A 16,364-nucleotide genomic window follows, 5' to 3' on the forward strand; every position below is an offset into this window, starting at 1 on the left:
TTCAGGACATTTATCATAGCCTCTGGTTGTTCCTACACTGTTCCAGTAAAGAAACAACATGTTCTGCTAGCTTCCTAAGTGGAGATTTCAATAATAGAGGAATTCATAGGATTACATTCTCAAAATTTTCTCTTTTATTCATGCTTTGTCCACGTGTCAGCCTGTGAATGTAATTTTTTTCCACCTGAAATGTGTCATCTCCTTCCACATCTAAAGCTTCTTTGAGCAATAGTTTGGAGATAATGTTTTTGAATTTTAAGTCCAACTTCTTGGGAAGCTTTAGCAAGGTCTAGAGGACCTAAGCACAAGTGGGAAAAAAGATGGGATTCCAGGAAGCTTTGCCTCATTTAGTGGTGTTTTGGGACCTTAGCATTCCTGTTAGAAATACAATCTATTTCTTGGATATTCATGTCAGGATTAATATTGAAATCAGAATTGATGAGAGTTGTTCTGTGCACAGATGTCTATAAGGTTGTAAAATCAGAACTCTTGATTACAAAGAAATAAAAAATGCTCTTACGTTTTGCTTACAGGCAGTGAAAAATGTACGGTTTTCTTTAGCTCTGCACAGATTGTTGAGCATTTATCAGGTTTGCCTCCATGCTTATTTATACTGAGACTTTTCAGCAGCAAATATTTAATTTACAGCAAAACCTAATAGGAATGGCAAAAGAAGCTTTGGAAAATAAAAGTAACTCTGTGTGTGTTTTTATATATTTCCTCAATTAGCTGCAGCCCTTATAAAACAGCCAGTGCAATTCTGCATCTTTGCTGCAATGAGGATGCTCTGGACTTTCTTCTCACTATCACTTCTGTGCAAGATGATTTATAGTTTATTGACTTATTTGTGTAATTTCATGCTGGTAATTGACTTTATATCAATGCTTGGGAATGTGTTTGGTAACTGTGAAAATATTCTTCCCACACCGCTTCCTTGCTTGAATATGTAACACCATTAGAGGGTGTTAAACAGAGGACTGAGCTAGAAAGCGAAAGACAGATTTATGGAAAGGGGACAGCACCAGATACCAGCTGTGAAGCCTCCCTTGTATCTGTCTTCTGCTCCTACCATAAAACTAACTGCCTTTTCCAAGGGTGACAAGTAATTCACAGTCCTTACAATAGACTCATTTCTACTGACTCAAGAGTTTTCTTATAAAAGACATTTATAAAAGAAATCATTACTATCTCACTGGACAACATGATCTGTTCCTAATCACTATTTTGTGATACAAATAGGTGGATGTTAAGATATTCTTCTATACCCAGAAAGAAATTTCCCAGTTAATGAATCACAGAACAAGTCATTCAACAAGTTAATTAGCCAGGTAATAATTACATTAATTTAAGTAAAATAGAAAGGGCATAGTAGCTTCAGTTAAACTGCAATTCACTTGCACAAAACAATTCCTGCACTGAGGAAAGAGCCTATATTTGCATTTGAACTCACTGGGTAAAGGATTGGTTTATAATTACACTATTTAACATATGCAGATTAGACTACAGAAGATTCTGTATTGAAACTCAATGAGAAGAAATGAAAATTCCATGTCTGAATATACAATCTGATTTTATGATTACTGATAAGTTTCTCTGTATCACAAAAATACAGCTTAATAGCTTTAAAGCCTTGAATAATCTAAAGCATAACTCCAGTAGAAGGGCTAGTTGACAAATTATCACTTGTCTCAAAAAGATGTGGAGTGCTCTTAGCCTCTTAACACTACTGAGGAAATGTCATTAGCTAAGAGCTTTTCTCTTTGAAAGTCAGAGGTAAAGCCCTTACTTTATTTATGTGCTCCCCTCAGCTCTTACGGGATAGACTGAGCATGAAGCATCTGAAGTTGATAGATTCTGAGCCTGGTGGGATGGAGACTAAGCTAATACCACTGAGCTAATCTAGAGAGCTACAGCCAAACTGATGAGAACCGTGACAAGAGCATTGTGTTCCCACTGTGAATAACTGAACAACTAATTTTCCTCCACAACTACAACAAAAGAGTGCTTAACGTAAAACTTGCCCAGGGATGAATTGGCAACATCCCCAAAAAGCAAATGCTTGTGGGTCAGATTCCTGCATGCATAGCTCCACATCAGTGCTATGCCTATTCTTCAGAGTCTTATCTTCCCAAAGGAACAGCAGCAAAGTCTTTAACCACCATACACTTCTGTATGGTGTTTTGCATTCAGAGCTTAAAAATTCCCACAGGGTCAGATGTGATCAGGAAAGGCTTATCTGCGCTGTGCCTGGTTGGATACCTGCTGGCTTGCTAACTATCAAGGAACTAAATGCCCATTTGGACTCCTCTTTATTTACTTTAAATGCAATGCATTCAGCATTATCTGGTACCTCCTGTGCCTACTCAAAAACACATTAGTTGCAGCCATTTCATTTTTTTTTCTACAATCTGTTAATACTGCAAGATTTTTCTCCTAGGGGATGTATTTTTGGCATCACAGGCAAGATGGCAGTGATAGCTCTTACTGTTCTTCCCCAGCACATACCTCATCCGACTGCACAAGGTGTGGAAAGGCCTCTTTTTAGTTGTGTATGTGTTTTTTAGGCTCATTCCCTTATGGTACAGCTTTCGATGTACTGTGTCTGTCTCAAGCTAGAACTTTCTTGAAAAACTTCAGGGGGAATTTTCAGGCTGTATGCAAGAGCAAAACCAGGAAAACTACTATTTTGCTCAAGTTAAAAACACCTCTTGTGCATTTTTCCCTGAGCTGCTCTAGTTCACCTAGCCTTTGGAGAAGAACTTGAAAGCTAGAGATGCGAAGGGCTTTGTCATGTAAGAGAACATGGACTTAAGCTGAATCACTTAAGTCTTTCAGATTTGCACATTATGTAGAGACCTGCTAGAACCTTGCAGTCAAACCACTTTGTGCTCTGGGTATCCTCTTGGGGTGTCCTCTTGTCACATTTTCTCTGCTGCAACTGGCTGAGCTTGGGCCAGGTCCTAGAGCTGCTTTTTTGTGAATCGCCAGACACTCCCTTTCCAGGATCAGAAGTGTGGAAATGTCCTCTTGTGTTACTGATTTTTACTTCAGTTATTTCAGGTAACACCTTCATGTAAGTTCCTTAACAAACCATTATTAATGATCTTAAAAACAATTTAAAACCAGGATTTTTTGGTCTCTGATGCTGCTACTTGCAGCAAGTACCTCTCATGGGTAAAAATCTTTTTTTACCAACCTTACTTATATTCATAGCTGATTTATGCCCTTTTTTTTGTTATACATTAAGTATGGTTCCATGTAAATCTCTTTTTCCACCTTTTTTTTTCCTTGTGATAGACTCTCCATGTACTTTTTTTTCTGAATAGCTCCTCTGCATCATTCCCAGCCCAAATCCATATTTCTTGCACACAGGTATGACAGAGGAGGGCTTTAAATGGTCTGTCTGTGTCAGATACTATTCAGTATTTTTCTTAGGACTTGAATGATGGAAGAAGGAGTGCACATATTAATCAGAAATTTGGCAGTTAGCAAAAATAAAGTTCTATAATGTATTAACCAAGGAGAATGTGCCATCTTGACTGTAGGACATAGCAAAAGAAATTTTTTAAATAGTTGTCAGTTAGGAATAATTTAGAAAGGCTGATCTGAATAGATTTGGGGATGTGGATTAGACATGGGTTTCAGATAGCCATTGCTGACCAATTAATAGTAGAATCTTTTTTCTGTTCCTAAAAGAACATCCTTCCTCTCAGATGTCTTCATCTGATCCCATTTATTCACTTATTGCCATTATTTCAATTAATTTCTTAATATCCTTAGCTTATTGAATGATATTCATATCCTTTTATGTCTCCCAATTTTGTGTGCTAGAAACTGTATTAGCACACTCCCTGCTTTTACACTGAGATGACTTATGAAAATATTAAATAAGATCAAACCAAGACAAACCATCAAGAATCTCAGCTATATTAAAATACATCTAGACTGAGCACATGATCCTTTTTTTTTTGGTTGGTTGGTTTTTGTTTTTTTTTTTTTATTAATATGTTCCTTCTAACAGCATTAGAGTTTTTGTACAAGAGCTACATTTTCTCCCATATAACTGATAATTTCCCATGTCGTGCTGTACTTTGCTGTAATCCAAAGAGACTGACAAGCTCCCTTCCCCATGTGTTGAAAAGCAGTTATTTTATGAAGTGAAAGTGTCAGGATAGTCTTACCAGACCTTTTTGGTAAATCTGCATAATACTTTGCCTTTTGCATTTTGATTTTATGTCTTTTTTTTTTTTTTTTTTTTTTGAGGTTAATCTTTCCTCAGAAATCTGTATTGCTGCCTTTCTGCACCACTGAAGTAAGCACAACAAATCTCTCTTTCTGTATCTTTTAACATTCCCCTGTAACTGTAGGGATTTTATGTGATGGCTCTTGGTTACTGGTGCCAGCTTTTTGTATACATCAAGCCAAATTAGGCAACCTATTGTTTCAGTTGTTATCCTTTTAAGACCTCTCATAATGATGAACCCCCTCCATATGAAAGCCTTAGCTTCTGAGTATTTCTTCCATCTTGGATGCAGAAATCTCTTTTTATTTTGTCATTACTGCTAGGCAGTCTTTCTGTGTTATATTGATTTTGGTCTCTCCATATCTTTGCTCCACAGCTGCCAAGCTTTTTCTTCCTCTTCCCCTCCCTTCTTTTTCTTTTATTGCATGACTGACAAGTCTTTTGTTTATATTTTTAAAATCTAATTTGTAATGTGTATGTCAGTCTAAATTTCATATCCTTTTATATTATTGCCTGTGCAATTTTAGTGCTGTCTTTACTGATCAGTGTTTTTTTTCTTCATTCTTTGTCAGCCCTTCATTTTTTCTTACTTTACTTGATGTTTTGCATACTATGATGTTTTGTTCGTATGTTTTTTATCTTTTTATAATGTTCTCATTAATTATTACTGTGAAATCTGAAAAAATAGCAGCATCTGATAAAAAGGAGTTTGTAATAAAAGATATTAAACTGTATACTCTGGATTTCCCAAAGTATCTTTAAAAGGTGCACTAACAAAGCTGAAGCACTGCATTTCTACATGTCATTGCAGAAGAGAAAAATATTTTAAAATTTCTCACCTTCTGCTGTTTTACTTTTGAATACAGCACTCCAGTTCATTAAAAAAGTGATTATTTTTCAAAATTATATAAAAGGGCATTAATTTTGTTCAAAGGAAAGAAGAAAGAAACAGAAATATTCTGAATTAATATTTCATCTTCTCCCTTGCAGTCAGAAAATCTCACTTAAAAGTTCATCTTAATTTTCTATTTCCTCTACAGATGAGCACTGTGGCTGTAAGTGGTCACATCACTCTTTACCTCTTATTGTGGATAGCTGGCAACCTACGAGGCTCTAAATGTTTGTCAGTATTTTAAAGGTTTATTCTGCTTTAATCAGCAAGGCTCTGTATTGTAACATGGCTGTGTTTTCTGACCTGACTGGTGAGCCAGAAAAATTCCAGAATGGCTGTTTCAGAGCCAGAATGGCTGTTTCAAAAAATCAGTGGTGGACAGGCCGACACTAAACAGTTAGTTAAAGATGCTAATTGAAATGCACTGCACTGGCAAGAAATGAATCTGGAGTTTGTAAGATGCAAAATGCTTTGAAAATGTGGAATGGTATAAGAATGTCAGAAATAAAAGCTGAAAACAAGTGTATTTCCCAGTCAGGTAAAACACAGTATAAGCTCTAAGTCTTTATAAATTTCTAAATCCAAATGAAAAAGTGTCTGAAAATGGTTAAAATTAGCAGTATTTCAAAATTATTGTTTTCAAAATATAGCAACTCATAAATAAAATCAAATTACCATTACATATTAAACTGTGATCATGTTTATAATCACAGAGGGTAACACTATTTCAGCTTAACCAAAACTTTTATTCTGTTTTCAGTGTGCTGCTTAATTGCTTAATTAGGGCTTCTAAGTATTTTAGAAAGACAGAGAATTTCACTAAATGCTCATGGACTTGGGTATAAAAATTAACAATTACTTTTAAAATGTTTTTGTTGTTTGTTTGATAAATACAGCGACACTATGCCCTCGATTTGGGAAGGATTTCACATTTGCCTTCAGATTGACTTCACTGCATTGTAAATATGTACTTGAAAGTCAGTTCATGCAAAACGCTTTGATAATAGATGGCTGAGAGAAGTTTGATATTGTGAATTAATCATTAAAGGGAACATCTTCTGATTTTGGGCCAGTGTTCACTATTGCAGTACCTGCTCACCTTCTATACCCAGCTGATGGCAGGCCTGAAGGCTCAGGGTCACATTTAGCATTGTCCTTTCTCCTTTCAGGAGTAAAGCTCTTGAGGTCATGGACATTGTGAGGTTTATTCTAAAAATGTGAGTAATTTGGTTTTAGTGTTGCTGATGTTGATTTATCTTCATTGGCTGGATGGTGGAGTTTTTCTGTAGGAAGAGTATTATTGCTATGAGTACCATTGTTTTGAGGAGAGGACATAGAACATGTACCTTCTCTAGTCAATTGAGCAACTCTTTCCAAGCCACTGGCTCTTTCTTATCCCTTGGTCAGTTCAGGTGCAAAAGTGGATTGAATCAAATTCCATTAAAATCAGTGAGTGTATTAAAGTTAAGCCATCATGGATAAATGGATAAAATAAAAATGAGAATGTGAGCTCTGCATTATTTAATGTGGATTAATTTCTGGGGCATGACTTTCAGAAGACATTTGAGGCTTCAGTGCTGTTTGGATAGGTTTTGTGTACTGTATAAAACCATGGATTTCCTCTCCCCATTCCTCAGGAAACCATAGGGTAATACTGGAATGTCACAACAACCATTTCTTTCTTATTTATCAGTGCATATATTCCTGTATGGAATTACATGTACTTTTATCTCCTTTCACAACTCAGTTTCTGAGATTCAGACTGATCATGATGGCTCTTTGTGACTATTGACTCCTGCAATATTCTTTGAGCTTTCCTATCCCAAGAGACGAACAGAAGTGACATTAATTTGCACTCAGGAATAATATTACTTGCAATTTTCTAAAATGCTGTTTTAACATGGCCAAATTTCTGGGTGACTAACTATGAAATTACTGCTTCTTTATAAATGCTTAATTTCAGCACATAATGGAAAACTATTAAGCAGTGCCCAAAGGCTGATATGGTAAGTGGCTTTCAGAGCTTTTCATTTCATAACAATTTTTGTTGAATTAGTTATAGGATATATAAAGAAATAGTACAAAGTTTGCTCTAGTCTGCCAGAAACTTTACTTACGTGTCAGACAAACCTGAAAGTTGTGCCTTCATACTAATTGGCAGAGGATGTCTAGCTTAAACTGCCAACTGAATAAACTAATTTTGCCAGAACATCAAATTGCTGATAGCTTATCTGAAAGATTATTTGGCCTTTTGTCTTGCTATTTGCTAAGTGCCATAGAAACCATCAGTGGGGAAAATTGTATTATTTTAAATCACGGAATGAAATGTTTTAAGATGGTGGGCTTGCACAGTGAGGAAATGTACTTCTGGATAGGAGAGAGAGGCATTGTCAGCACTTAAGGGACAAAGGATTCCATTCTTTTGCTTCTCTTTTCCGTAGTTGTCTGGTTCTATGCCTACCAAGGTCCTGGGCACCCTACAGCTAGAGCTCCCACTTCTTCAAATATTTTGTCTGCCTTTATATTGAAGGATATTAGAAGCCAAAATCCCTGCTTTACTCAAAGGTAAGGTGTATTTCCATCCCAAAGCATCCTTACAAGATGTGAGCGAATTGTAGGCCTGAGCCAACTCTAAAAACAGTGGTTGACTGAATCCCAATTTAGGAATGTAAAGGTAATAAATTGTTTGTGTAAAACCACATTCCTAGAAGAGGAGTATTCCTCGTCTGACTTACCTTACCTTTGCAAGCTTACCTGAGTTGAGTTCAGAAAAGGGTGGAATTTTCTTGCAAGATGACATGTCTCTGTTAAAGTATCAATTGCAAAGCCCTGCTGACAGTATGTACTGTCAGTAAATACTAATATCTTCAGGAACTCAGTATTACATTCATGGCATTTTAAAATTGGCTTCAATACATTAAGCTGAACAGTGTTAGCAGAAGCAAGTGTGGATTACATTTCTAAAAAATATATTAATACAAAATGTTGAAACTTGTTACTATGTGGTGAGCCAAATTGTGGTCCCTCCAAAGTCAATGAGTAATTCTTATCAAATGCTTGGAGGAATTCACCAGACAACATTATTAATGTTAAGGCTCTCTAACTACACCAGTATTACAAATCCTTTTTACGCTAATTTACCAAAATCCATCACCCAAAATTGAAATTTAGAAGTCAGACTTTGTACATCCATCAACAGTCATCGCTTAAGTGTCTAAATACTGACTTATTAACATAGCTAATTCTCCCCATTCCCAGTCTCTGTGATTCAGAGTACACATGTTCTGCCCTCTGATAACATGCCTTGGCCCATGGTTGGAATCCAACTCAGTTCACATCCACACTGCTTTGGATCCAAATCCACCTGGAAAGGAGTAGCTATTTGGTGAGAAATGAGATAAGAGAGGTGTCAAAGCTTTGATCCCGTGTTCTCACTAACAAGAATTCAAGCATACCTTAGCCTGCAAGAATCAAGCCTCTCACTGTTCCTCCAGCACTGCTTCAATGTGACATGAAATGTCATCATGCAGGAAGGCTGAGAGCATTAGTTATGGACATTTTCTGGAGGGAAGCCCTGTCATATGGTATGTAGATCAAGTCTTCTGTTGCACTTTAATCTTCTCATAACACCAAGGGCATTTAAATAGAGGATTTTTTTCCTCATGCTGGTCTTGAATTTTTTCATACTTAGTTACTTAGCAGTCATCTGAGACCAGAAGTTCTTCAGGGCTTTAGGAGGTGAAAAATACCCTGATAACAGAAGAATACACTTTTTAAAGGAAAACACTGTTTTTTTAAATAGAATCATGGCCCTGAAATGCAGGAATATTGTGTAAAGACCATAAAACCAAGAAAAATATCCATACTTCTAAAATGAACCCAAAACTCCGTTGCAAGAGTTAAGCCTTAATAATTTTTTTTTTTTGTCTCGACCCCTAGTCCTATCCAGGTTCAAGGATGTATACATGTATACCAGATATATTTACCAGAAGTGTATTAATTTTGATTCAGTACTTTTCTACATTATGTGTTCTGCCTCAAATAGTAACTAATTCAGCAAGTCCTGCTGTACAGGAGTCAGACTGCAAGATCACTGGAATATCTTCTGGCTTTGTAATGAATGTATGGGTTTATGCCAGGAATAAGTTCTCTGAACATCCTTTGTCTCTGTACCTGACTAAAGCAGTGGCAATTGCTCTTTACTCTGAAGACTAGGAAAAAGCAGTCAGGACTGTAGAGTAGTAATCAATATGGATGTGTATTATTACACTTTCCCCTTGGCAGGCTATATCAAATTCATTGGAGATGTTCAAAAGTATTCCCAAATACTCTCCTAATAAATTATGAAAATCACTTCCTTGGAAAGTGCTGCTTTAAGCAGGACAAAAATCTACACGATTGGAAGGTCAATGCTATGAAAACAGTATCAATTTTCTTGATGAATTGATAGTTCAGAAGCAATTTGACATGAGTCTTCAATTCTGACAGTACATGTGACTTTGGCTAGATGCCTGGATATATGCAGTGAGTAAACACAAAGTGGTGGAAATGATCTTGATATCTTAGGTTCAGTTTGCTAAGACAAATAATAGTGGAACTTAAATATAGCTGCCAAAGCTATCTGTAATAAAAGTACAAGACAAAAAAGTAATAATAACAGCAGTCCCTAAACTGAAGAATCATTGATCATTGTGGGCTGCAGTAAATCTACTGGTATTAAAGTTTCCTGGAATGGGATGCCAAGTATTAAAATAAATAACTTTACAGTTTGTTAGGCCTTCTTTCTTTGAAGGGGTTGCCATCCATATAGAAGGACTAAAAAAGGTCTTAGGATGCACACAAAATTTGTATTTGCCTCACTATCAAATGCATGTGTAAAGGTATTGGACATACATGAAGAGAGATGGGAGAGCAAATGTGAAGTTAGATCCTTGTAACCATTTTTCTTCACCTTATCTGAATAGTCTTGAGGTGGCTGTCAGGTAAAAAACCTGCTAAAAAATAATGCAGATATACAGTAGCTGGTGCACAGGGAGACATGAAAACAAATATTAGAAAGTGTGCAAAAAGCCTCCTTTAAAAGCTTTTCTATCTCCTGAGGTTTTAAGAAGAGAATCAATTCAGATGCCTCTCTACTCTGCAAACATAGGAGAAAATAGTGGGAAATAGTTACATCTAATGCATTCTGGTATTGTACATCATGTTAGTGTCTTTTAGAAGGATGAAGGAAAATTTCAGAGATTTTTAGAACAGTGGCTGTGGTTTTTTTTTGAATTTAGACTTTCTTTTAATACTTTGTTTTTTTTGTTCTTTTTTTTAAGGAAAGAAAGGACAAAGACTGTTTTCACTTATGTTTTACATTTTCTCTTTAAATGCAGTACAAAACGTTGGTTTAATTTTTGTATTTGGTCTCATCAGGGCAATGCATTTCTTAATAAACATAGACTCTTGTTTTCTTACCTCAGAGGAGCTGACCTTTTTGGACTAACAGCATTTTTATGTTATTTTAATTTTCTAGCTTTGAATGAAACCATTACTTCCTTGCTTTGGACAGATTGTCAGGCTTTATTTTATAGTCCACAATATCACTTTTTCCCTATGTGACTTCAATGACTTCCCCCCTCACACAGCAGCATATACCTCTACAGCTGTTCATATGCATTTAAAATGAAGAGCCCATGGAAATGTGTCAGCATGTACCAGGAGAAGGTGGATATAATGCCACAGAGAGTGCAACTCTGCCTCTAACAGTAAAAATCTGCATCTGTAGGAAATAGGTCCACACATTTGTTTAACAGGTGAAGGCTACTCTAGGGGTCCTTGAGCAAAATATATGTGATAAATACTCAAATGACACTTTTGAGTTTTCTGTTGGTTCAGCAAGGATTGCCAAAGGCTACATCAATGTCTGTTTTCATAGTCCCTCCTGAAAAGCTTCAAGCTTAATTTTATGATGTTGAAAATCTTTGAAAATCCTTGAAAAAGTTCTTGAAAACCTTTAATTTATAACTAGGAGTACTTAATATACAGGGCTTGCAACCCTTACAATAATTTACCCTTCTTCTTCCCACTTGAGTGAATCTATGCAATTTTCTTTAATTCCTGATATAACCTCAATAGACAAACTCATTGATCTTTCCTTCTAAAGGGAACTTGCTAGCCTAGAGTTCATAAAACTTGAGAAACACAGATGTTTCAGATTATGTCCTTATTGACATTAACAGTCATTTTGCAGTGATACAGCCCAGTCTCTCAATTCCATTCAATACATCTGGAGTGAATCATTAGCCTGCATGTGTTTTTATTAACTTTAATAGCAATATTTTACTCTCTTATTTCTTTGCGGGTTTTTAATTCCTTGGTGTCTGCTTCTGCTTAGAATTTCTACTTCACACACTACAATTCATAAATCCCTGAAGAAATGCAGCATCTACTCCATGCTATTGCAAAGTGTATATGATTCTTGGGTCTCTGTTTTTCTGTTGATTTATCTAATTTGGTATCTAATTGAACACTTCTCCTTGTGTATTCATTTTTTATTAAAAATATCTTGCAAGGGCTTTTTTCTATAGCTTATATTTGAACTTCCAAATATAGCACATTATGTTCACTGACTCTTTTACCCACAACAGTATTCTTGCTTGCAAAGAAATGTGCTGAGACAGGTACAATTTGCTTCACATATGGGAAGAACGAGATGATGCATTGCTGCTCCCTGATACCTATTTTTGCATGTGTATAATTGCATTTACCTTGAAAAACTGATTTTTTTTTTTTCAAATGAGTATTTTGTTAACCATCACAAGATAAAAACAAAGAATGTTTAAAAAGAAATTGAAGTTGTAACTTATGTCTTCAATTCATTGTTGATCAAATCTTCCTATAGTGCTAATAGCAGTTTGTAAATGATGATCTCATTATAGGTAAGGTTGAAATATTTAATGTCAGGCAGTGCATTTCTTTAAAAAGTGCTGTACTTAGTAACTACTGTAATTATACCAGGAGACATAAGAGATTAGTGCAACAAGTGACCTAGCTTTAATAATGTTATAAGAATCTGTAATTGCAAAATTATCCACTGTGTTATAAATGTTCACTAACTTAATATTCAGGTCACTCATCATTTGCAGCACTTCATGAAGTAAGCAATTATTTTTTCCAGTGTACAAATATCAATTCCATTAATTTTAATAAGTCCCGCACTGGCAATCCTGAGAGCTGTACATTTAGGTGTAGTTCAAAATGCCTTCATCTGTGACTGAAAAACATGTTTTATAACAGACAGTGTTTGGCAGCTTTCTAAATCTTGGTACTGGCCATACTTAGAAAGATTTAGAGGTCAAGTTTGAGTTAAGCACCCTGAACTGTATAAAAATGCCTGCAACCTACTCTAAAATAGATATTGACAATATGTCCCAGATTTCTTTCTTTCCAGATAAATTGTGTAGATTGTGTGCATCTATGTCCATCCATCCATCCATCCATGTCCATCTATCTCATACTATTTTAATATTGTATCTTCAAGACTTAGGTCAACCTGAAAATTAAAAAGAACCCCAAAACACAACAAACTGAATGAAAATTGAAAACTTGCTATTAATCTGTGTGTGGGATTTTTTTTTCTGTCCTGTAAGAAATGTTATTATTCATAAGGATGAGGAACAGGTCTGGTTCTTTTGTTCTCTTTACTGCACTGAGCTATTGTCAGAATGAATAAAAACCCCACATTTGCCCTGTGAAGATAAATAAGTCATCTGCAATAGCATCTTTCCTTTGAGTTCTCTGGTGTTTTCTGCCAGTGTCTACATCTGGGGGAACCTGCTGGACTGATCCAAAAAAACAGTGCAAGGTGCTTCTCCAGATCCAATAATGGCTAAGGTGTTATCATAATAGATAGAATTTCCCAGGTATTTTTTATTCCTTACCTTTTTCCTGTTTGGTGTTTACCTGTACTTGTTGCTTTTTACTGTACATTTCATTCAAAGTCTTGAGAATAGGGAATTCGTTAACACATGTGAATCGAGCCAGGGACATTGTGGATCTTTCCTCTAGGTACCCTGTGAAGACAAGCAATAACATCTGTATTGTGAAATCTCAAATTAAAGAGGGCTTAAAAAACCAAAACAGGCTAGGTCTGAAAACTGGAGATGCTTCAAAGTTATATTGCCATGGTAATATCCTAATAAAAACTACATTTGGGGTGAGAAGAGAATAGTTATGTGCAAATACTTTCCTTCACTGAAAACACTCCACCTACTAGTACTATCTTATTAGATAAGGTGCAATTCCTCTTGCCTCATTTAGACTCTGTAATAGGTGTCTGGAATAAGAAAGTCACTTAGACTCCCTGCACAGTTGAGAAAAGTTGAAATAGAGGAGAAGCTTTAGAGAGTAACTCATGTACATGGGGTTGAAATGAATTGCTTCCGAAAACACATCTTTCTTTCAACTGTAATGGAAGCCTCAATTTCTCCTTATTGAGTCTGCATGGTCATCCTGCTGACACTGGGTTTAGCTTGAACGCCCATCTTTCAGATAGCTGGGATGTCTGATGAATACCACCTGTATTATCTTTAGCACAGAAATGCAGTATCCCTGATTGTGCTTTTAGAGGTAGCATCAGCCAGGAAGCAGACTAGAAATCTTGACTCTTACAAGGAAAGTCTCTCTTGCCCTTCCTGAATAGCTCCTTACAAAAACACCAGACATGAATTTCAAAAAGTTTCAACAAAGGTATGAAATTTTCAACAATTTATGTAAAAAACAGGGTTAAACCAGGACCAAACTTTGCTGAAAACATAATTCATGATGCTCATTCTGCACATCTGCTGGCTTTTTTTGGAGACTGCAGAGGTGGTTTTTCAACCTTACCTGCTTATTTCTGGCTTCCAAAATCTCCTGTAAATTCTGCCTAATGGGATTTTCTAGGGGTGGGAATGTAAAATATGTTGTCATATCAAACATGGAGTTAGGTTTTCTCCAGCACTGTCAGCTTGAGAGCAAGAAGGAAGATACCCTGCACTGAATTGTCAGGAAAAACAGTTTTGGAAGTATAACCTAGAACAATGACTTTCCCAACTACTATTACTATTACATAAGGTATTTTCTTTGCTAGCATTTCTAGGGTGTAATTTCCATGCTGTTGCTGCTTTTTCTTGCAACTTGGGCCTAATTTGTTTTGTGGTCATAACTCCCAGTTTATATTTCACCTCCATTAGCTGTTATTTTTACAATTTATTTTGCAGGTTTTGTCATTGATAAGAAATTCAGAGAAGAGAAGGTGACCTAATGGAAGCCTTTTGGTACCTGAAAGGGAGCTGAATTTTTGAGAGAATTTTTTACGAGGGCGTGTAGAGACAGGACAAGGGGGAACGGCTCTAAACTGACAGAGAGTAGTTTTAGATTACATAGAAGGAAGAAATCCTTTACTGTGAGGGTGGTGAGGCACTGGAACAGGTTATCCAGAGAAGTGGTGGATGCTCCATCCCTGGAAGTGTTAAATGCCAGGTTGGGTGGGGTTTTGAGCAATATGGTCTAGTGGAAAGTCCCTGCCTATGGAACTGGATGATCTTTAAGGTCCCTTCCAACCCAAGCCATTCTGTGGCTCTATGATTTAGATATTTTAACTAAGCTCTAAATTATTTTTCTACTTCTAATGTTATTCCTCTGTAATTGTCAGTCACTCAAAAAAGCCCCCCACAGATCCCTTAATATCCAGAGTGGCTAGTTCTCTATATTATAAGTGGAAATACTACATTGCTTAATTCAGATGATAATAAATAAGATTGTTTGCTATGTTCCAGTGAAATTATTTTATATAATTATATGCTGCTGTTGAATTATATAAAATACATAACTGAAATGTATTATATGCTGATGAAGTGATTTACAAAAGAATTTGTATAAATTAAGAAATGTCTGTGTTTTATATTTTTAATGAATTGAGTGCAGAAAACTGATGTTACTACAGTTCCCTGTGTTTGACTTGTACAGATCTAGGCAAATTAATTCCTGGTATAGTGCCATTAATTTGATGGGAGTTACATCACAGATATGAACTCGTTCAGTTATTGCTAGCACCATCTGGAAATTTATAATGTCACAGCAATGTTTCACTTGCTGAAGACATGTTCATCCTTTTTGTTTAGTATGGCAAGACAGAGATTAAAAATTGAAGATCACTTTAGCTTGCTCTACATCATCTTAAATTCCCTTGTAGGCTTTGTTGTGTTTGGATGGCAAGATGTGAATTTAAATAATATTTAAATAAGCGTAATAGTGCAATCAAGAAGAGACCAAATAGGTCTCATGAGGCAAAACATTTTCATGAATATCAACATAACCCTTTTTAGACGGGAGTGGATCTATAGGAGTGATGTTTCTTTTGGTGTGTGCAGATAGCTGTCTCTGACTGTCCTTCCTGACACAAATTTGTATCTCTGTTTTAATGCTGGCATGTTGGAACCCCACTCCTAGGACCAGAATAGATCTGTATCACGAAGTTCAGCTCAAATTCTGCCAGAAATGTCAGAAACTTCATATTATCTTCTGTTTGTTTAGGAAGTTGTATTGTTTGTTCTCATTATTTTTATTGGCATTGTGTCCAGAAATGTATTTTTGAGTGATTAGAAACCCTCGTCTAGTTTTGAAACTGTGCTTTATCCTTGTGGAAACATCAAATGACAGCCTAAGTTATTTCCTTTCTTCCCTGCCTTCTCCAGAGAACAGACAGGAATGATACTTGTAATGCCTTCTGATTTCAAGGTTTCTGCTCAGAAATGCACTGAGTATACTTAGCCACGTCAAAACCTCAGGTAACTCAAGACCAAAGGTACAGAAACAATAGGAATATGGACAAAGCTATAACTACCCAGCACATGGAGATATTTGCTTGCTATGTGTCTTTAACTGTGTAACAGATAGCTCTGTGTTACACACAGCGACAGCACTCCAGAGCTGGTGAAAAAAAAATCAAATTCAACAAACAAGACTAATTTAGGCTAATTGATTAGTTACCAGCTTTAATGGGGCATCTTTAACACAGCATACTAAGAAACTTTTTACAGGTGCAGAGTACAAGTCTGTGTGTTTTCCCATCCACAAAACTGATACTTCTGTGCTTTAAGTGCCTTCTTGTCTCTCTTTCCCATGCAGAGAGTGTTGCTGGTCTGGGCAGCATGCCCAGCACGGCCCTCCTGCCGTGAGCCCCTCAGACAGCAGCCCCCGAGG

Source organism: Aphelocoma coerulescens, chromosome 3, assembly GCF_041296385.1.
Source record: "Aphelocoma coerulescens isolate FSJ_1873_10779 chromosome 3, UR_Acoe_1.0, whole genome shotgun sequence".
In the NCBI taxonomy this organism is placed as follows: Eukaryota; Metazoa; Chordata; class Aves; order Passeriformes; family Corvidae; genus Aphelocoma; species Aphelocoma coerulescens.